The sequence below is a fragment of the Rhinopithecus bieti genome, unplaced genomic scaffold (genome assembly GCF_001698545.2).
Source record: "Rhinopithecus bieti isolate Rb0 unplaced genomic scaffold, ASM169854v2 scaffold_45617, whole genome shotgun sequence".
Classification (NCBI taxonomy): domain Eukaryota; kingdom Metazoa; phylum Chordata; class Mammalia; order Primates; family Cercopithecidae; genus Rhinopithecus; species Rhinopithecus bieti.
Genome location: NW_016819136.1, coordinates 2,542,312 through 2,565,004, shown reverse-complemented (window position 1 = coordinate 2,565,004; position 22,693 = coordinate 2,542,312). Strand labels below are relative to the sequence as shown.

General features: G+C 48.0%; 1 protein-coding gene and 1 long non-coding RNA gene across 2 annotated transcripts in view; one reads left to right on the top strand and one right to left on the bottom strand.

The window, feature by feature from the left end:
• Positions 1-22,693, bottom strand: part of NINJ2 (ninjurin 2) — a 95,811-nt gene that overhangs the window by 47,681 nt on the left and 25,437 nt on the right.
• The window catches only part of LOC108519525 (uncharacterized), a 14,790-nt gene continuing 9,308 nt past the window's right edge, over positions 17,212-22,693 (top strand). Inside the window, exons 1-3 of the long non-coding RNA XR_001882642.1 lie at positions 17,212-17,303; positions 18,500-18,533; positions 18,785-18,892. This is a non-coding gene — a long non-coding RNA (uncharacterized LOC108519525). The remainder of the gene's footprint in view (positions 17,304-18,499; positions 18,534-18,784; positions 18,893-22,693) is intronic.

The following is a 22,693-nucleotide window of genomic DNA, read 5'->3' as shown; positions in this document are numbered from 1 at the left end:
AAAAAAAAAAAAAAAAAAAAAAATAATAATAATAATAATAATAATTTGTTGGGGTTAAGGAAGTTCTCAGGAAGGTAAAGGACCGGTTCAAGGAAATTTCTGAGTATAAAAAACCAGGACTGCATTGCCATTTCAAAGGGTTGCCTGGACTAGATTTTGAAGAAAAGTCCTGCAGTCAGGAAAACTCCAGGAACAGAGGCGGGAGGAGGAAAGAAGGAAGCAAAGACCACGGTAACGACCTGACCATTGGGATAAACTGTGTCAGGCTGCACTGAGGAACCAGGCTGTGTCCTGTAAGTCCTGTAAGTCACTAATCCCACTACGGTTTACACCTCGTGACTTCTGACATTCTGCCGAATATTCTAGACTGCATGAGAGAGAGGAGTGTGTGTAGGTCCAGGGGATTGGTCTTGGGAGAACATAAGACTGGGTCGTTGGGTGGTGGCAGAACAAAATGTTTGGAGATGGAATCTAGACAATCATCTGTGCGTGAGCTTTGTTACAGTGAAAAATGGGATTGCTCCGGTCCCCGGGGTAATGACAGTGACAGTGCTACAAGTCGTACGGCAGCACCAGGAAACCCACCCCATTCCCTCTCCAAGTAGGAAAGAGGCCATGATGCCAAGAAAAGGGTCTTCACTACAAAATGAGCCTAGCTATCAACTTATAAATTAGAAGCAAGACTTCTGAGTGGTGTCAGGAAACTGCTAGTGTTCTCCTCTCTTGTACCTTTAAGATTTATCCAAAATGAGACACCTTTCTACACAGTAGCATCTTATGTGACCTAAGTCTGGAGACAAGAATCCCTAGTTGAACCAATGAAGGATCCAAAGACCCTAAAAGCTTAGCTTGGCATCTCAGGCACTTGCAAAGCTAGCATTGCCTCCAGTTCTTTAAAAAAGCGTGTTCAGCCGGGCGCAGTGGCTCATGCCTATAATCCCAGCACTTTGGGAGGCCAAGGCAGGTGGATCACCTGAGGTCAGGAGTTCGAGACCAGCCTGGCCAACATGGTGGAACCCCGCCTCTACTAAAAATACAAAAATTAGCCAGGCATGGTGGCAGGTGCCTGTAATCCCCGCTACTCGGGAGGCTGAGGCAGTAGAATGGCTTGAACCTGGGAGGCGGAGGTTGCAGTGAGCTGAGATCGCACCACTACACTCCAGCCTGGGTGACAGAGCAAGACTCCATCTCAAAAAAAAAAAAAAAAACTGTGTTCACCCCCTATTCTTGTCCTAGGTCCCTAACCTAAGCAAAGTTGTTGTAGTAAAGCCTGGGACGTGCTAAGAGGACAACAGAGGAAAGACACTGGGGGAAGAGCCCACAGCAGTCAGAGCATGTCCTCCCCTCACAAAGGCCTCCCAGGCTTCTCCCTAAAGCCTTGGCCACGTGCTGAGAAACCTTCTTTCTAATCCTGCCCCTGCATATCCATGGCCCAAGCATTCCTTCTGCCTCCAGACCCGTCTCCAAGACAGCTGATGAGGCAAGTGTCCTAGCCAAAGCATAGCCGTCCACATCCCCTTTCTTCCTGGCCTTGTCATTAGGGGCTGCCTGTGCGGCTCTCAAGCTCCGGAGGATAAAAGGCTCAGGCTGCTGTGCTGCTTCTCACAGGTCTCTGAGCTCCCCGGGGGTTTCCTACGCAGAAGGCTGGCTGGCTGAGCACTCCCAGCTTCAGCCCCGCTGGCATCGGCATGTTTTCTGTGCTCTGTGCTCATTCCCCAGGATGTTCTGGTTTCCTCATCTCAGCTTTCTTTGTTTAGCCACAGAGATTGGGCAACTTCTGCTGGGCAGTGAGGTCGCGGCCCTGCCTCCTAAGAAAGGGCCTCTCCCTCACGGGTCAGCCTGAGGCCTCTCCCTCACAGGTCAGCCTGAAGTCACTTGTTCTCCAGAGGCCGTGCTCACCCCAGGGCCCTGACACTCAAGTCCATCCAACACCAGGTGCCTCTTTCTCTGGGCACTGTCCCATCCACACAGCTCTCACGTGGAGGCAGTGCTGTGCCCTGGTCAGGAGTGCAGGCTCTGGGGTCACCTCCCTGACCTGCCACCTGCTAGCTGTGTGACGTTGACCTTGACATCCGAGGAAAATGAAGTTCAGAATAGTTCCTATCTTACAGAGAGAGGAGGACTAAATGTAATCATTTGTTTAAAGTGCTGGCATCCGGTAAGCCAGAGCAAAGTGGTTTTATCTTCTGAGAAGTGGTGTCTGCTATGGCCTCACAGCTGCCCTGTGGATTCAGAGCAGAAAGTCACTATATTGGAGAGCCAAAAAAAAAAAAAAAGTAAAAAAAAAAAAAAACAAATTTTGGGGAAGAAAAAAAAAAAAAAAAAAAAAAAAAAAAAAAAAAACTGCTTCTCATGCCTCATCCAGTGCCTTTCCTGCCTCAGGACTGCCACGCTTTCTGACTGGGCCTACCAGATGGTATACAAAGTCACAGGAGAGGGGCCCGGAGCTCACCTGGTCAGCTTCTCCGGGTAGGAACAAGTTGTGTGTATGAAAGTCTTGCTTCACTTTCTTTTGTTTGGTTGGGTTTTGTTTTGTTTTTTTGAGACAAGGTCTCTCTCTGTCACCCAGGCTGGAGTACAGTGGTGCGCTCTCGGCTCACTATAACCTCTCCCTTCCGGAGGCTCAACTGGACCTCCCTCCTCAGCCTCCCAAGTAGCCGGGACTACAGGCATGCGCCACCATGCCTGGCTAATTTCTTGTGAGATGGGGTTTCACCATGTTGCCCAGGCTGGTCTCAAACTCCTGAGCTCAAGCAATCCGTCTACCTCAGCCTCCCACAGTGCCGGGATTATAGGCATGAGCCACCATGCCGGCTTTGTTTCACTTTTTATTTATTTATTTTTTTTTAAATTTTTTATTTTTTTGAGACAAAGTCTCCCTCTGTTGCCCAGGCTGTAGTGCCCAGCTGATTTTTATATTTTTAGTAGAGTCGGGGTTTCACCATGTTGGCCAGGCTGGTCTCGAACTCCTGACCTCAGGTGATCCACCCGCCTCGGCCTCCCAAAGTATTGGGATTTCAGGCCTGAGCCACCACGCCCAGCCCTGCTTCACTTCCTTAAGGATCACCTCATTTTCCTTCACTGAGTTAAGGTGGTTACATAGTTTACCTTGGTAGCCATTTTCAGTGTTTTCCTTTCTAGAGAGAATAGCTCTGCCACTTTCTCACAGGGAGCCTCCTCTGGGGCAGGAACCAGAGACCTGGGCCTGTGGAGAGACCGCAGAGAGACCGAACCCCTCCTCTGCCCCAGCTGTGTACTGACGTCCCCACCACGCCCAAGGGCACGGGGCTTCATGAGGGAAATCCATAGCTTCGGTTCTCCAGGGGGCTCCTGTATCCTGCCTCACTCAACAAGAGCCACAGGCCAAGAAGAGGAAGGGAATGGCACCAAACACAGGCAGCTCTTTTCTGTCTTCCCAGGCTCCACCTGACCGAAGGCCTCCCTCTCCCTCCCACAGATGTTATCAGAAGAAAGAACAGGCCGGGCGTGGTGGCTCACACCTGTAATTCCAGCACTTTGGGAGGCTGAGGTGGGAGGATCACAAGGTCAGGAGTTCGAGCCCAGCCTGGCCAATATGGTGAAATTACTAAAAATACAAAATATTAGCTGGGCGTGGTGGCGCATTCCTGTAATTCCAGCTACACTTGTAGTCCCAGCTACTTGGGAGGCTGAGGCAGGAGAATTGCTTGAACCCGGGAGGCGGAGGTTGCAGTGAGCCAAGATCACGCCATTGCACTCCCGCCTGGGTGACAGCGAGATTCTGTCTCAAAACAACAAAAAACAACAAACAACAAACAACCAAACAAAACAGAAGAAAAAACAAAGTAGAGCCAGCGAGGTGGCTCACACCTATAATCTTAGCACTTTGGGAGGGCGAAGCAGGCGGATCACTTGAGCTCAGGAGTTCAAGGCCAGCCTGGCCAACATGGTGAAACCACGCCTCTACTAAAAGTACAAAAATTAGCCGGACGTGCTGGCACGTGACTGTAATCTCAGTTGGGAGGCTGAGGCAGGAGAATCCCTTGAAACCGGGAGGTGGAGGTTGCAGTGGGCTGAGAGCTCACCATTGCACTCCAACCTGGGCGACAGAGCAAGATTCTATCTCAAAAAAAAAAAGAACAGAGCTAAAAAAAGGCAGGCTGGAATGGCCCAATATCCTCTTCCTTCACCATCTCTTCTGCTTCCTCTGGTTCTTGCTTGTGGGAAGGAACAGAATCCACCCTGCATTGTTCCTTTGTAAAATATTTCTAAGTTCTTGGTTCAAACACTCCAGAGCCAAGTTTGCATGATATTTGCATATAATTTGTATAACACTGAGGTTATTCTTTCAAATGCTCACACCAAGTTCTCTCACAGCAAAGTTAAGTGTCCAGAAAAGGAAGTCTGGGCATAGTGGCCCATGCCTGCAATTCCAGCACTTTGGGAGGCCGAGGAGGGAGAACTGCTTGAGCCCGGGAGTTCAAGGCCAGCCTGGGCGACATAGAAAGACCCCATCTGTATAAAAAAAATTTTAAAGGCCGGTCATGGTGGCTCACGCCTATAATCCCAACACTTTGGGAGGTCAAGGCGGGCAGATTACCTGAGGTCAGGAGTTCAAGACCAGCCTGACCAACATGGGGAAACCCTGTCTCTATTAAAAATACAAAAATTAGCCAGGTGTGGTGGCACATGCCTGTAATCCCAGCTACTCGGGAGGCTGAGGCAGAAGAATTGCTTGAACCTGGGAGCCAGAGGTTGCAGTGAGCCGAGATTTTGCATTGCACTCCAGCCTGGGCAATAAGAGCAAAACTCTGTCAAAAAAAATTTTTTTTTTAATTAGCTGGGTGTGGTTGTGTGTGCCTATAGTCTCAGCTACTCGGGAGGCTGACGTGGGAGGATCAGCTCAAGGATCACTTGACCTTGGGAGCTCAAGGCTGCAGTAAGCTGTGATTGCACCACTGCACTCCAGCCTGGGTGACAAAGTGAGACTCTATCTCAGAAAACAAAAAAAACTGCAGAAGGATGAAATATATATATATATATCGTTTAAAAAATTAAAAAACATATATATATAATAAAAAATAAAAAAACAAAATAAAAACAAAAAACAAGAGGATGTGGGTTTTGCTCCTGGCTTCTAGGTCTCTGTGGTTCTGTTTAGGACACGGAGCATCCACACTCAGCTTTATCATTCTGGTTGGCTAACTTAGGTACGTTGGTCGGTTTATCTGGGCTGCAAAATAGAAATAACAATCCTTATCTTCTATATAGGATTATTATGAGGATTTTACAATGAGATAATAGATGCAAAATCACTCCATCAACAATAAAGAAGAGGTAACATTTTCAGCTATTATGACGGTTTTTAACATTATTCAGTGAATAACGTACTCTGATAGTCTGAAAGGGATAAGGGGGAATCTGATTACGGATTTAATGTCAGACTGCACAAGAGCCTCCTCTTTCCCCTTTGGAAGTTTTCTAGGGTGCTAGGTGGCAGCAACCCTGATCTGTCAGTAGGACCATCTGCACCCGTCGGAGCTCCTGGCTGGACAATGCCAAGGTTAAAAGTGTGTGGTTGGCCAGGCGCGGTGGCTCAAGCCTGTAATCCCAGCACTTTGGGAGGCCGAGACGGGCGGATCACGAGGTCAGGAGATCGAGACCATCCTGGCTAACACGGTGAAACCCCGTCTCTACTAAAAAATACAAAAAATTAGCCGGGCGAGTTGGCGGGTGCCTGTAGTCCCAGCTACTCGGGAGGCTGAGGCAGGAGAATGGCGTAAACCCGGGAGGCGGAGCTTGCAGTGAGCTGAGATCCGGCCACTGCACTGAAGCCTGGGCGGCAGAGCGAGACTCCGTCTCAAAAAAAAAGTGTGTGGTTAAAAGTCCCATGGAGAGTTGGTAATGAGGTAGGGGTGAGGGGGGAGTGTTGAGAAGGCAGTATGCCATTCCGGAACCCCAGAACAGCATTTTAGGACTCAATGCCCAGAGGCGTTTTGGGACTTTGCAACCACAGGAAGGGCTTTAGAGATTGGTTGTGCCTGATCTGTCTATTTTACAGAGGAAGAAACTGAGGTTCAGAGAGGCATGTATCCTACCAGCAGGCTTTGGTTAGTGATCTGGGTTGACCCGGTGAAGGTCAGTCTGACAGCACGGTGGCCCGGGGCCCTTTCAGTCACAGTGCCAGAGCCTCGGGCCCCAGGGAGACTGCAGTTTTAGATCAGGAGCCGAATTGCCTCTTATTGCAGAAGTTCTGTCTCCGTCTGCAGAGAAAAGGAGGCTCTCAGCCTCCCGGGGTAGCAAAAGGCAAACACACTTGGTTACCAGGAGCCCTTGAGAAGGTGGCAAGAGTGGAGAAGCACAAACACCCGACTCCCTCCATCTCTGGCTTTGGCTCTAGACTTGGATGGTTTAGAGCCAAGGCCTCCAACGGCCTCTCAGAGCTCTCAGAGAGCCCTGCTCAGGTACAGAGAAACCGGTCTCGTGTCTTCTCCATGGGCTCCCACAAACAAGAGCTTATCAGAAAGGTCAGGCTTCTTTCTGAAAGGGCAACAAGACCAAATCCCAGAACTTTGAAAGGTCACGTGCCTTGTGGAGAAATAGTTGGGGAGTGGGGTGCCGGCAGTTTCTTTTAAGGAGAGCAGTGACTAGAAGCAGTGGTCCAGGAGGGAGGCAGTTTATGGTCAGGACCGTTGGATAGAGTCTGGCAAGTATTTATCAGGAGTTGATGGTGTGTCCAGCCCTAAGCTGGGCACTTGGGGTAGGGGATACAGAGTATGTTGAGGACCTGGCGCCTGCTTGCAAGGTGCTTCCTGGGGATACAAGACTCTCATATGTGATTCAAAAAAAGAGAAAAGGCAGCAGCTATGTTAGTGGCCAAAGAGAACATGCTTCAGTGGGAATGAGAAGAATCCGTGTGGGTTCATCTAGTTCTCAAGAGCTTCATGGAGTGGCGCAATCTGTATACAGCCGCACACCCTGCAGTCAGTGTGTGAACTGAGGAGAGAGGTGGGAATGAGCACAGGAACTCACCCTTTCTACCTCTGTACACAGGCTGTGAGCTAGAATTAGAACGTAAAGAACGCTGTGTCCTGCAAGGGTTGCGTGTTGCCTGTGGAGTCCTCCTGGGCCCTTCCAGGATGTGGCCAGGATGCTTAGTGCTGCAGATAGTCTCCTGGAAGAGAGGGACTTACACATTCTTGGTGAGCTGGGGCTGGGTTTAGAATGATTCCTTGGGTAAAGAGGTAGCAAAATTACTTGATCCTAAAGAAGCCCCAAGTATCCTGAGCCCAGCAGCCTTGCATAAAGTTGTATTGCATAGTGACTACCATGTCAGGGTCTGGATTTAGAGTTGGCTTTGAATCCTATCTCTGCAGCTTTTAGTAACAGTGTGACACTGTCATTGACCTCTCTAAGCTTCAGTTTCCTCATCTGTAAAGTGAAGATAATGTTCCTTAACAGTCAGGGTTATAGTGAGGACTAAGTGAGGGAGGGCTTAGCTCCCAGCTTGGCACCCTCAGCCCACGGCAGCCACGTCATGGCTTTGTGCTCCAGTTTGTTGCCAGGGCCTGGTGTTCCACGGTTCGCCCTCTTATCTGACTGTTTCTCAGATCGGGCAAGCCCTGAAGCGTCCTTTCATCCCTCAGGTGCCCTTTGGACACCTCCTAGTGAGGGGAGAGCGCAGGCAGTGCGGGAGTGGGAAACTGGATGTCGTCGCCGGGTGTCCATTCTATGGCTCGTGGGCATCCTGCAATGGGCCCAGGACATAGCCAAGGGACTTGGATGGAAACGGGCCCCAAACTACTTCACTAGGAATTTTGTTTTCCTAGACCACAGCTTCTCCATCTATAAAATAAACAGCTTAAACTAGACCAGCGATCCCCACTTTGCGGGAAGGGGAGAGGGTCTCAGAGAGTATGGGGTCCCTGAATCCAGATGCACAGCAAACATTGCCTAGAGAACAAATAGATGATGCATCTCACACAGAAAGGCTGTGCTGTTTGTCAAATGCACAGAGATGCTGCTATCATTTTTAAGATAGATGTAAAAAGTATTATTGAATGCATGGTAGCTTTTATCAGCATGCAGTTTTTCATTTGTAGATACTAAAAGTACAATTACAATTACTTGGAAGGATCCAAACATGGTTTTGAAGTTTGTTTGTTTGTTTTTGAGGCGGAGTCTTACTCTGTCACCCAGGCTGGAGTGCAGTGTGGCATGATCTTGGCTCACTGCAACCTCTGCCTCCTAGGTTGGAGCAATTCTCCCACCTCAGCCTCCCGAGTAGCTAGGATTACAGGTGTGCGTCACCATGCCCGGCTAATTTTTGTATTTTTAGTAGAGATGGGGTTTTGCCACGTTGGCTAGGCCGGTCTTGAACTCCTGACCTTGGGTGATCCACCCACCTCGGCTTCCCAGAGGGCTGGGATTACAGGCATGAGCCACCGCTCCCGGCCAAGGTTTTGAAGTCTTAAAGAGGTTCTCAGGCTTGAAAAGTTTGGCTACCACTGGATGAGATGAAAGACTTACTCAGTCCTTCCTGGACATGGCTCCTAAGTCCAACCAAACAAACAAGCAGTCCTGGGTCTCTAGCCTCACATCCTTCTTGAAGAAATAGCAGCGACTAGAAGAGGTTCCCCTGTGGCAGTGAAGACAAACTAGAAGGAGAGACAAGTAAGAAAGAGTAGCGTACAATCAGGCATGGTGATTCACACCTGTAATCTCAGCACTTTGGGAGGCTGAGGCAGGAGGATTGCTAGAGCCCAGGAGTTCAAGACCAGCCTGGGCAGTGTAGGGAGACCCCCATCTCTATAAAAATTTTTAGAAAATTAGCCAGGCATGGTGGCACACACTTGTAGTCCCAGCTACTTGGGAGGCTGAGATGGGAGAATTGCTTGATCCAGGGAGTTTGAGGCTGCAGTGAGCTGTGATTGTACCACCGTACTCCAGCCTGGGTGACAGGGTGAGACCCTGTCAAAAAAAAAAAAAGAAAGAAGAAGAAAAAGAAAGAGAAAGAGAGAAAGAAGAAAGAGAAAGAAAGAGAGAAAGAAAGGAAGAAAGAAAGGAAGGAAGGGAAGAAAGTGGGTCACTTACAGAGAGGAAGACAACTTTTATAAGAAAATCTGGGAAATGCTCAGGATTCTGTTTAAAGGCCTTTTTAAGAAGTGCTTTTTTGCCACTTCCTAGTCTTTGTCATGGTTTCCTACTGCACACATGTTTGCAGCACATGGGAAGCGGGAGGAGTCAGAATGTCCTTCTAACTCCCCTGACACCCAGTTCCCAGCTTCATCCTCTAGAAAAATGTGTGGCTTTAACTTTTCAGGTCACAGACCCTTTCAGAATCTGGTCAAGGTGACGGACCCCCTACCCCACCCTAGATGCAGCCACACACGGATAACTTTTCTTTTTTTTAATTTTAATTTTTTCGTGAATAACTTGTCACATAATTTCAGCAGGTTCATCACCTCCTGAAGTCACACGGACTCCCTTGGGAATGTATGGAGACCCCGGCCCAGGTTAGGAAAACCTGCTCTTGTGTGGATTGCTTCCAACAAGTTTAAATTTGCCTTTCCTTAGTTGTCCATAGATCTAAGCTCTAAAAGTCCCATGGAACTTGTAACGAGACCTCCACATGTCCCATCTCCCAAAAGGCTGTTGTAGGCTTCTTAGATTTTGGAAGACCAGGTCAGCACAGACAGCACGCACTCAGCTGCAATACTTCAAAGGCAGACATCAGCTCAAGGCTAGGTTCTCTGCGCAGCTGGTGCAAGGTGAATGGAAGCAAGAGAGGGGCTCAGGAACAGAGTCCACCTGAGACCCAGCAGTCCCTCCTGACAGTGACAGTTTTGTAAGTTTCTGTCCTAGGAGCTGTGAGCCTGCAGACTTGCGGTTCTTGAAGTGGAAAGCGGCTCCCATCCCTAGGAAGGATCTCCCAGCCTCCGTCCCCCTCCCCCACGGCTACACGTACAGCTCTCCTTTCACCTCAGGCCCTGCGTGAACACACCTTTCCCCAGGGCTCCTGCCCCGCCAGCCTGCCCGGTCTGTTAGTGCTGTGAGTCTCCGAATGTACCAGCCAAAATCAGGGAAGGTTTCTTCCCACCCACTCAAAACCTCACTTTTCTCATCATCCAAACTCTGAATCTAAAAGTCCAGTTGTGATTTACCAGCTTGAGTTCAAATCCGCTCTTGGACTTAGTCTGCAACCAGCACGTACCCTGGGATGAGTGAGAGGCGATAGGCTAGGAAGGGATCTGGGGTTTACTAGTGACAGGCCAGGCTGCTAGGTTTGGCTGGGGTGCCACAATGTGCACCAGGCAAGGGAGGTGAATTCAAATACCAGAATGTTGGGCAATATTTCAAAGAGTGAGGCTGGGCATGGTGGCTCATGCCAGTAATCCCAGCACTCTGGGAGGCTGAGGCAGAAGGATCGCTTGAGCCCAGGAGTTCAAGACCAGACTGGGCAACATAGTGAGACCCTGTCTCTACAAAAAATTTTAAAAGTAGCTAGGTGTGGTGGCGCACATGCCTGTAGTCCCAGCTGCTCAGGAGGCAGAGGTAGGAGGATCCCTTGAGCCCAGGAGGTCAAGGCTGCAGTGAGCCGTGATCACACCACTGCACTCCAGCCTTGGTGACAGAGCGAGACTCTGTCTCAAAAACAAAAGCAAAAGACAAATAATGAAATTCATTTTTTGCTATTACAGCCCTTCCTCTACCCTCACCCTGAACTCTACGTCCCATCCTCTTACTCTACAACGTACTATGCAAATGACTCATTGTTCTCTACGATGTTACCCTGCTGGGTTCCATTCTCTCTGAGCTTTGTAGGACTCTAAACCTACGTGTAAAGGTATGAGCACTTCAAAGGAAGATTGGCAGGGAAGACCAGTCCTTCTGCTTACGTATTTCACTCTTTGATTTTAAAAATCAATTTATCCAATAGATATTTACAGAACTCTAATTAGGTTAGGATACTAGTGTATGGGGATACAGAAAAATACAAAGATATACCAGGATACTGGAATATGGGTAAATATATGAATGAATGAAATCTGGATTCACTTTCAAGAAGCTTGCTGTCTAGTAGAGGAAATGACATATAAACCACAACACATGGTATAAAAAATATATATGGCCAGGCACAGTGGCTCACACTTGTAATCCCAGCACTTTGGGAGGCTGAGGCAGGTAGATTACCTGAGGTCAGCAGTTCAAGACCAGTCTGGTCAACATGGTGAAACTGTCTCTACTAAAAATACATTGAGCCAGGCGTGGTGGCGTGTGCCTGTAATCTCAGCAACTTGGGAGGCTGAGGCAGGAGAATTGCCTTGAACCCAGGAGATGAAGGTTGCAGTGAGCCGAGATTGCACCACTGCACTCCAGCCTGGGCGACAGAGCGAGACTCTGTCCCAAAAAAAAAAAAAAAAGTTACTGCCCTAGCTTAGTAACTATCATGTAGCAAGTGATATTTGAGCTGGACACTGAAGGATGGGTAAGAGTTAGAGAGACAAAGATGAAGAACAGGCATTCTAGGTGGTAGGAATGGTATGCCAAGAGCCTTGGAAGCAGCAGGGCGGACCTACCTGCAGACTAGCAAATAGTTCTATTTGGCAAGAACATAGGGAGAGGGAGTAGACAGAGAGAAGGTCAGAAAGCCAAGGTGAAGTCAAGACTTTGCATTTCAGGCTGAAGAGTAGTTTGGGAAGTTTAGGGGAATCGCTGAAGGTTTTTGAGCGGAAGGTTTCATCCCAGCACTTTGAGAGGTTGAGGCGGGAGGATTGCTTGAGCCCAGGAGTTCAAGACCAGCCTTGTGGTGATCATAGCTGTATCTTAGAAAAATTAATTGGGAGTTCTCTGGAGGCTACATTGAAGAAAAAGAAAGCATTGGGTAGGGGTATGAGAAGAGGGAACAACTACAGGAGCCTTGTCCAGCAAGCTACTTCTGGTCAACTAAGCCAGTAGGGACCTTGGCCTCTGTTCTCCATAGTCCTCACCGTCTGGACCTCTCACGGACAGTATAGAAGGACAGTATAGTTGTTAGGAGCAGACTCCACTATAAAGTACCTTCTCAGAGCTTGGTCCACCATGTGGAAAAATTATATCGATTTGCTTTAAAGACTAAACGAGAGTCTATCAAAGCACTTATTAGCACAGAGGGAATGGATAAGCAATTTTTAATAAATGGTTGATAGGATAATCATTATCCTATGACTCATCTTGTAGATATGTGTGTCTAAAACTGGAATCACCTCCTTTACGGGGAGGAAGCCACAGTTTCTCGTACCAAGTAGATGATAATGAATATGAAATAAACAGATATCATGATAGGTGAGGGATTCGGCTGTAAGAGTTTCATTAAATTTAGGACAATCATTCCTTTTGAATGAGGACTGATATTTTCTTGCCTGAAGTGTTCCCTGTTCTCTCAGAAGTACAATCACTATAACTCGGCAGATAGGATGGGATGAGTCTGTCCTCGAGACAGGATATCAAGCCTCAGTTCTGGGTAATGTTTTGACCTCACTGGTCCTGGCAAGCATTAGTCTGAAGTCACTAGGCCTCTGGGCCTGTTCCTAATGGGCCTGTGTCCACCCAGTGAAGAGGTATTCATAAGAAGCCCATCTGCTGGCTACATTCACGGGAACCATGGTGTAGGCCTGGAAAAAGAGCTGCGTTAACAAGGAGGTAGTGGGAGCTAAGAGTTAGTATACAGCAATATTTAGGTGCTGGACTCCTGGTTGCTTTTCCCAATTCTATTGCCCAGAACTAAGAAACTTTGGACACTCTCTTCTCTCTGCCGCAGGGCCTGATCATCAAGGCATCCCTGAATATTGACTACCTCCTACCAGAGCCTCCTTCCTACCTACAAAGGCATTGATGCACTAAGTGCCACAGGGCTCTCCAGGACTTAAGAGTTTCACTCTAGCTGAACATAAAAAGTGAAACACAGAAGAAATCTGGCGCTGTGGTTAACGGTATAAACAATGGAGTCAGGGTGCCTGGCTCAAATCCTGGCTTTCTCACTAGCTGATACTAGGCAGTCACTCAAACTTTCTGCCCCTTAGTTTCCTCATCTCTAAAGTAGGAATAATAATAATAGTATCTACTAAATGGGATACTCTGAAGAGTTAAATAAAATAACTTAGCTTGGTGCAGTAGCTCGTGCCTGTCATCCCAGCACTTTGAGAGGTTGAGGCGGGAGGATTGCTAGAGCCCAGGAGTTCAAGACCAGCCTGGGCAGCATAGCGAGACCCTGTCTCTACAAAAATTAAAAGATTACCCAGGTGTGGTAAGACACGTCTGCAGTTACAGCTACTCAAAAGGCTGAGACGGAAAGGTTGTCTGAACCTTGGAGTTCAGGGTTGCAGTGAGCTGTGATTACACCACTGTATACCAGCCTGGGTGAGAGCCAGACCCCATCTCAAAAAAATACATTAATTGAATAAAATAATTTGTGTAAAGTGCTAAATACAGTAATGGCCCATAGCAAGCACCTAACAACTGTTAACTATGATTTTTGAATTAACTCATAGCATCCAACCTAAAAAGCAACATATGGCAATAAGGAATTTTCTAGGCCATGCCTTTAGAATTTTTTTCATCCTTTTGGAATTTAAGCTTCTTGTTAGAAGATCCTGTCCTGTATTTTCATGGATGCCCCAACACCCATCCCCGCTTTCTTGCGATCAAACAGGGGGTCAAATATTTTTTGAGAATATAATTAAGTACATGTCTACATTTCCAATTTCTAAATGAGTGAAATAGAGAACTAGGAAACTTAAGATAGTGAGACTGATGTCTGCTGGGCAATCAGAGAAGACTTCTTGGAGGAGGTGAGACTGAGGTAGCCTCCTTGACAAGTTTGATAGGATTTAGATAAAGTGAAGCAAGGAAAATTCTAATTACTGAAGCCTCAAACGGGTTGGGTGTTCATGAGAGGCCGGGGCAGACTTTGTGGGCACAGCTGCAGCATACCACACACACTAAGGATGGCACTACTGTGCCCAGACCTGGGCTCTGAGTGTGGGGCCGGAAGACCAGGCTTAAGTGGAGCCAGAAAGGCCTGGGACAGACTGGGCACAGTGACAGGAGCCCATTAGCTGCTCAAGAGACCCCTGCCAAAATCTCAGCGACAGCTGGGCACAGTGGTGCACGCCTGTAATCCCAGCTACTTGGGTGCCTGAAGCAGGAGAATCACTTGCACTCGGGAGGTGGAGGTTGCAGTGAGCCAAGACTGGGCCACTGCACTCCAGCCTGAGCGACAGAGCGAGACGCTGTCTCAAAAAGAAGAAGAAGAAAAAAAATCTCAATCGGCTAGGCCAAGTCCTTCCTGTGCTGTCCCTGTCCCTGCCTCATCCTCCCCGCCCTGCCCCCTGGCTCCTCCTTCACACCCTGTGCCAGACAGAAGGCCTGGGAGTGAGAAGACTGGCCATGGGGACAGAGAGCTGGATCCAAAGGTCAAGGCTGAGTCTGCCAGAGCCTGCAGGATCCCTGCACCGCTTTATTGGCTCCCCAGGTTGAGCTGAGATGCTGCTCTGGGTGGAGAAGGGGCCACGAGCCTCTGGAAGACTTCTGTGTCACACCTTTCCACCAGGGAAAACTGGGTGTGGATGTTTCCCCTTCGCATGTAGTCTGAGATCTCCATGAGCAGTCTTCCTAGAGGGGAAGGGGGAAGGCTCCTCACAGAGATCTCAGAGTACGTAGGAAGGAGCCAGTTCTTTCCTTGCTTCTGCGTCTCCTCACAGCATCACCTACAAGGAGTGTCTGGCACACAATGGACACTCTTCCTGGCTCTGGTACAGAGTGACCAACATAACCATTAACAGCATTTCCTAATTTTACAGACAGGGAAAGCAAAACACAAAACCATGGTAATGCCTATATAATATGTGTCTATGTCAGAGGCATTCGAACCAGAGTGACTCCATCTTGAATAGGGGCTGGCAAAATGAGGCCGAGACCTGCTGGGTGGCATTCCCAGGAGGTGAGGCATTCTTAGTCACAGGATGAGGTAAGAGGTCAGCACAAGATACAGGTCACAAAGGCCCTGCTGATGCAGCAGGATGCAGTAAGGAAGCCGACCAAAACCCCCCAAAATCAACATGGCGATGAAAGCGACTTTCCGTTGTCCTCACTGCCCATTATCCGCTAATTATACATTAGCATGCTAAAAGACACTCCCACCCGCCCCATGACAGTTTACAAATGCCACGGCAACACCTGGAAATTATCCTATACCGTCTAAAAGAAGGAGGAGTCCTCAGTTGGGGGAGGGGGAAAATCTCCATCTCCTTCCCAAAAAACTCATGAATAACTCACCCCTTATTTAGCATACGATCCAGAAATAACCATAAAAATGGCCAACCAGCAGCCTCAGCGTCGCTCTGCCTATAGAGTAGCCGCTCTTGTGTTGCTTTACTCCTCTAGTAAACTGGCTTTCACTTTACTTTATGGAACAGCCCAGAGTTACTGTACAAGATCCGAAAAACCGTCTCTTGGGGTCTGGATCGGGACCCCTTTCTGGTAACGACACTCTTTTCATGTGCTAATTCACTTCATCCTCACAACGATCCTACGACGTAGGCCCCGTTATTATCTTCATTTGACACGGGGGAAAACTGGGGCCTAAAGGATGAGGAGCTTCCCAAGTTCACCCAAGGAGTAAGTGGTCCACAGGACTAGGAGCCTGGGATTTGCACCGAGGCAGTCTGGCTCCCTTCTCCACTGGCCACTGCCATGCTACCTGGGTGGAGGGAGCACAGGTCCAATGGCGGGGAGAGTCCAACACAACCCAGGATTCCTGTCTTCCAGGTCTCTCCACACAATTCACCTACTCAAAACTTCATGACAGTCTAGCAAGCTTGTCCAACCCATAGCCTGTGGGCCCCGTGCAGCCCAGGACGGCTTTGAACGCAGCCCAAAGCAAATTCGTAAATTTTCTTAAAACTTTATGAGTTCTTGGTCGGGCTGGTGGCTCACGCCTGCAATCCCAGCACTTTGGGAGGCCGAGGTAGGCGGATCACCTGAGGTCGGGAGTTTGAGACCAGCCTGACCAACATGGAGAAACCCCCATCTTACTGAAAATACAAAATTAGCCGGGTGCAGTGGCGCATGCCTGTAATCCCAGCTACTCAGGAGACTGAGGCAGGAGAATCGCTTGAACCCAGGAGGCAGAGGTTGCGATGAGCTGAGATTGCGCCACTGCACTCCAGCCTGGGCGACAAGAGCGAAACTTCGTCCCAACAACAACAACAACAAAATTTTATAGATACATATAAATATATATATATGAAGTTTTTCTGCGACTTTTTTTTGAGTTTATCATAGTGTTACTGTATTTTATGTGTGGGGCAAGACAATTCTTCCAGTGTGGCCCAAGAAAACCAAACAACTGGACACCCTGGACGACGAAAAAGAACACTCTTCAGTCCCTGCCGTCACCAAAGCCCCACCTCAGTTCCTGTCCTTAGGTAACACCAAGATAGCAAAATGGAATTTTACCAAACCGCTCTTAGGTTCCTTCCCCAGGAGACCAGAAATGCCCTGGGGACTGCCTGCCTTTGAGGCAAATTTTTTTTCCTTTTTAAAGAAAGTGGTAAACATCTGAAAATAGAGTTTTTGAAAGAAAGTGACTCTTCAGTTGTAATTATAGCAGAGTAGGCCACTGCTTTCTATCAGCAGGAAAGCTGCTTCTATTTTTTTTTCATTCTGTTTTGTGGTGATTTTGTTTTGTTTTGTTTTTTTTTTTTTTTTGGAGACCGAGTCTTGGTTAGTTGCCTAGGCTGGAGTGCAGTGGTGTGATCTTGGCAACCTCCATCTCCCGGGTTCAAGAGATTCTCCTGCCTCCGCCTCCGGAGTAGCTGGGACTGCAGGTTCCGGCCACCACGCCTGGTTAGTTTTGTTGTATTTTTAGTAGAGACGGAGTTTCACCATGTTGACCAGGCTGGTCTGGAACTCCTGGCCTCAGGTTATCTGCCCGCCTCGACCTCCCAAAATGCTGGGATTACAGGCGTGAGCCACCGCTCCGGCCTTCTAAATATAGCCTGTATAATGCAAATCCCAGAGAGAGGCAGCCGCCGGCCCCATTCAGTTTCCTCCCTCAAAGGCTGGGGGTGTGCGCCCTGGGCAGGGCGGCGGGCTCCCTGCGGAGATGCCCCAGCCCCACCTCGTGCCCTCCCCAGCAGGCTTCGGGCCCTGTGCACAGACGCACATGGCGGGGGAGGAAGAAGGAGTCAACTTCACGCCAGATGTTCTGGGGGGAGCTGCTGCTTAAGTACGTGCTAGGATCAAGGGTGCATTTGCAAACGTTTCAAAATGCCTTAGAAGAGGTAGGAGTCAAGCCCTTGGGATCTGGAGGGGAAGGAGGAGACGCAGTTAAACAGCAGAAAGGTTGGTGGGGAACGGGCTCAGTAATGGCCCCTGTCATAGCCTTGGGCCGGACTCGCCAGCTCATTTTCTATTTCTAACTCAATGCCAGGCACTGAGTACTGTGCGCAACCTAGCAATTTGGAGACGGCGGTGGATATGCATGTAACAGAACCGGATGCTCTCCGGACAAACGTTCTGAAAGAAAACCAAACGGAAGATCCTCCCACCTCTGCTGGGTGTCTCTAATGACCCCTGGGGTATGTTCCAGACATGCGTGGGCATCTGCGAATTTACTCACCTGAGAGCTGCCTCTACTTTTTTTTTTTTTTTTTTTTTAACTTTATTTACTTATTTGGAGACGGAGTCTCGCTCCATCACCAGGTTGGAGTGCAGTGGCGTGCACTGCAACCTCCGCCTCCCGGGTTCCAGCGGTTCTCCTGCCTCAGCCTCCCGAGTAGCTGGGGCTACAGGCGCTACCCCCACGCCCGGCTGATTTTTGTATTTTTAGTAGAGACGGGGGTTTCACCATGTTGGCTGGGATGGTTTCTATCTCTTGACCTCGTGATCCGCCTGCCTCGGCCTCCAAAGTGCTGGCATTACAGGCGTGAGCCACCGCGCCAGGCCTGCCTCTACCTCTTGATCCTTGGGATCAGAGATGAGAAATGCAAAGACGGTCCCTGTGTTATGTGTGTACTGTTTGTAATTGTAATTCACAATCCCCTTTCTTGCTCCTCACCCCATTTTCAATTTAGAATGTTTCCGAGACACTATCTGAAACTCCTGGAAGGCTAGATGTAGGCATAAACAGAGTAGAACTCCAGATTTCTGCAGTGCTCCTTAGGGGCTGCGTTTCCTGCATGCCCTTGAAAATTAGAGATTTTTTTTTTAACACTTCAAAATGATTCCAGAAAGGCAGGCAGATGAGACGATAACCAGGTTGTGAGGAAGTCCAAGATATTTGGTGAGGATGCTCAAGTTTTGGGAAAGTTCAGCTGAAATAGCAGTTTGTGGGTGGACTATTAGCAGGAAGTTGACTGGAGAATTAATCAGAGATTGAAGGCACATGGGGGACCAGGAGGATGAAGTTTGAACTCGGACTCAGGATATGGAAAAAGATTCAGTGAAGCCGAGAGTCCCGTGTGCGTAGGTTTTAAAGTCCTAACCAGCCCCAGGGTGTCTAAGGCACGCTGGTAATTAGAATCAGAGATTCCATTCAGCAAAAGCAGACAGGAAAACAAATCTCTTTTCTTTGTTTGTCCTGGTTGAAAACCAAACACGGTAGCCATTTGATGAAATTCCAGTGTCAGGAGTGTTTGGGCAGGGAAGGGAGGGTAAAATGGCAGCTAGCCTCTGACCACAGGGCAATCTGCCTCTCAGGCCATTCCTCAGCCCTGCACTCTGGAATGTTCACAGGGTGTCTGTGCATCTCCCCTGATTCCAGCCCACAGGACACTTGCTCTCTCTTTCTTGGGACCCCAACATGTCCGCTGGCAAGACTCAACATTCCTGTCTGGGACTGAGCAGCCTGAACCACTTGCATGAGTCACAGGTAATTTTCAGCAGTGTGAGAAACCGCTGTATGAAGAGTATTAGACCCTGAGGAGGCTCAGCTCTGGGGTGATGGAGGTGGGGGCGGGGGTGGAGAGAAGGCCCCAAAGGTCAACTGCAATGTCCCCCACTTTTCATGTATCTTCAGCAACAGAGACAAATCCCAGCTAGTCCAAGCTTTTGAAAACCTGACCTTTTGTAAAAATGAGGAAACTAAAGTTACAGCCCTTTCTGGGGTGTGGAAGCTTTGGAAACATGGCACCACAGTGAGGCAAGCCGGGGAGGGTGCCAGCCCAAACCAGAACCAAGTGTGGGCATTTCATGCCATTAGCACAAAAGGTTAGTGGGCCGGGTCAAGCTTGGGCAAGATCTCACAAGATCTTAGATCCAGTGTATTTTCTGTCGGTAGATTTCAATCAGAAACGTCGTGAAATATACCTCAGCTTGGCATTGGGCTTGGGGCAAAGATCTATGACTTTCTTTTCCAGGGAAGTTCTCTGAGAACTGAATCAATTCCTCCCCTCTAATCTATATTGCATCCCTTCCTGAACCAACCTACCTAAAACTGTGCCCCACCCCTCCATTAAAAAAAAAAAAAATCACGTCATTTAAAAACTTTTGAGGCTGGGTACAGTGGCCCACGCCTGTAATCCCAGCACTTTGGGAGACTGAGGCGGGCAGATCACTTGAGGCCACGAGTTCAAGACCAGCTTGGCCAACATGGCGAAATCCCATCTCTACTAAAATACAAAAATTAGTCAAGCATGGTGCCACGTGCCTGTAGTCCCAGCTACTTGGGAGGCTGAGGCAGGAGAATCATTTGAACCTAGAAGGTGGAGGTGTTGCAGTGAGCCAAGATTGCCCCACTGCATTCTATCCTGGGCGACAGAGTGAGACTGTGTAAAAAAAAATAAACCACTTTTGAGTTTTCTACTGTCTACTAAATCGAGTACACATTCCTTTGCCTGGTTATTTAAAAATCCTCCATAATTTGGCCCCACCTCACCTATCCAGTTGTTCTTTCCTCCCCACACACCGTCTGATCTGGTCAGAAAGTCCTCTGCACTGTCCCAGATAGCTTACTCCTTCCTGCCTGTTTCATTCCCAGTTTTCTCCTCATTCATTCCTGAATCTGAATTTCTTCTTCTTTAACAAAACCAAAAGACCCCACCTTAGGATATTTTGCCAACTACTTCAATTTGCATTTCTCTGTCTCCAAGTAACAAGTCACGCCTTGATATATATACCACCCGATAGACTATAAGCCACCATGAGTTGAGCACAACTTATGTAAGTTATAGTGCCTCACATAAGTTGTGCTCAATAAATAAATGTTGATTAGTTGCAGTTCTTTTTTTTTTTTTTTCCCCGCACTGTTGCCCAGGCTGGAGTGCAATGGCGCAATCTCGGCTCACTGCAACCTCCGCCTCCCAGGTGCACACGATTCTCCTGCCTCAGCCTCCCTGGTAGCTGGGATTACAGGCGCCCGCCACCACAGCCGGCTAATATTTTGTAGTTTCAGTAGAGATGGAGTTTCACTATGTTGGCCAGAATGGTCTCGAACTTCTGACCTCGTGATCCACCTGCCTCTGCCTCCCAAAGTGCTGGGATTACAGGCGTGAGCCACTCACTGTGCCTGGCCTAATTGCAGTTCTTTTTCTTCTACAGTAAAGGCCAAACACATACAAAATCAGTCTCCTCCCAATCCTGACTTGGGTCCTCTAAGTTTAGTAGCACAGAGAGAAAATGTAGAGAATGGTTGTACCTAAGATATTAAGGGGGGATGAGTTCAAGACAGAATAAAATGTTTGCCCAACCCTGACATTTTCATGCTCATCTACTGGCATCTTCAGAACATTCAAACCCAGGACACCATAACATCAAATTCCTTTGTGTTTGAGACTTTTCCTCCTCATTCTCCTTCTCTTTGAGGGAACGGTATAAGTACAAGAGGTTGGAAGAAACCATACGCTTCTTTTTTGAAAAATAGAGACAGCAGCTGGTCATGTTGCCCAGGCCGGTCTAGAATTCTTGGGCTCAGGCAAATCCTTCCCCATCGGCCCGCCAAAATGCTAGGATTACAGGTGTCAATCACTGCATCCAGTCCCCATATACTTTTTTTTTTTTTTTTGAGATGGAGTTTCGTTCTTGTTGCCTAGGCTGGAGTTTGGTGGCATGGTCTTCGCTCACTGCAACCTCCACCTCCCTGGTTCAAGTGATCCTCCTGCCTCAGCCTCCTGAGTAGCTGGGATTACAGGCACGTGCCATGACATGCTAAGTTTTGTATTTTTTAGTGGAGATGGGGTTTCACCATGTTAGCCAGGCTGGTCTTGAACTCCTGACCTCAGGTGATCTGCCTGCCTTGGCCTCCCAAAGTGCTGAGATTACAGGTATGAGCCACCACGCCTGGCCCCTGTATACTTATTTAAATGCAATAGAACAGACATCTAGACCAGTGGAATAGAATAGAGCCCAGAAATAAACCCTTGCATATATGGTAAACTGATTGTCAGCAAGGGTTCCAAGACCATTCAGTGGGGAAAGGATAATCTTTTCAATAAATGGTGCTGGAAAAACTGGATAGTCCCACATACAAAATAATGAAACTGGACCCGTACCTTATGCCATATACAGAAACTAACTCAAAATGAACCAAAGACCTAAACTTAAGAGTTAACACTGTAAAACTCTTAAAAGAAAACACAGGGAAAAATCTTCATGACATTGGACTTCACAATGATTTCTAGAATATGACAGCAAAATCACAGGCAACAAAAGAAAAAAACAGATACATTAGATTTCATCAAAATACAGAACTTGTGCACCAAAGGACACTACTAAAAGAGTGAAAAGGGCTGGGCGCGGTGGCTCACGCCTGTAATCCCAGCACTTTGGGAGGCCGAGGCGGGCAGATCATCTGAGGTCAGAAGTTCGAGACCAGCCTGGCCAACATAGTGAAACCCTGTCTCTAATAAAAACACAAAAAAATTAGCCAAGCATGGTGGTGGGTGCCTGTAATCCCAGCTACTCAGGAGGCTGAGGCAGGAGAATCACTTGAGCCTGGGAGGCGGAGGTTGCAATGAGCCAAGACTGTGCCACTGCACGCCAGCCTGGGCAACAGAGCAAGACTCTGTATAAAAATAAGTAAACAAATAGGCCGGGCGCAGTGGCTTACACCTGTAATCCCAGTACTTTGGGAGGCTGAGGCGGGCGGATCACCTTAAGTCGGGAGTTCAAGGCCAACCTGACCAACATGGAGAAACCCCATTTCTACTAAACATACAAAATTAGCCAGGTGTGGTGGTGCATGCCTGTAATCCCAGCTATTTGGGAGGCTGAGGCAGAAGAATCACTTGAACCTGGGAGGCAGAGGTTGTGGTGAGCTGAGATCATTCTGTTGCACTCCAGCCTGGGCAACAAGAGCAAAACTCCATCTCAACAAAATAAATAAATAAATAAATAGATAAATAAATAAAAATTAAAAGAGTGAAAAGACAACCCACAGAATGGGAGAAAATATTTGTAAATTATATTTCTGTTAAGGAATTAATATCCAGAATAGATAAAGAACTCCTATAACTTAGCAGCGAGAAAACAAAACAACTCAATTCAAAAAAGGAGAAAGAACTAGGGTAGACATTTCTCCAGAGAAGATACACAAATGGCCAACAAGCTTCATGAAAAAAGCCTCAGTGTCACTCGTCATTAGATAAATGCAAATTAAAACAAAATGAGATACAACTTCTTACCTATTAGGATGACTATTTGAAAAAAACGAAAGAAGAAAGAAAAAAAAAAAAAG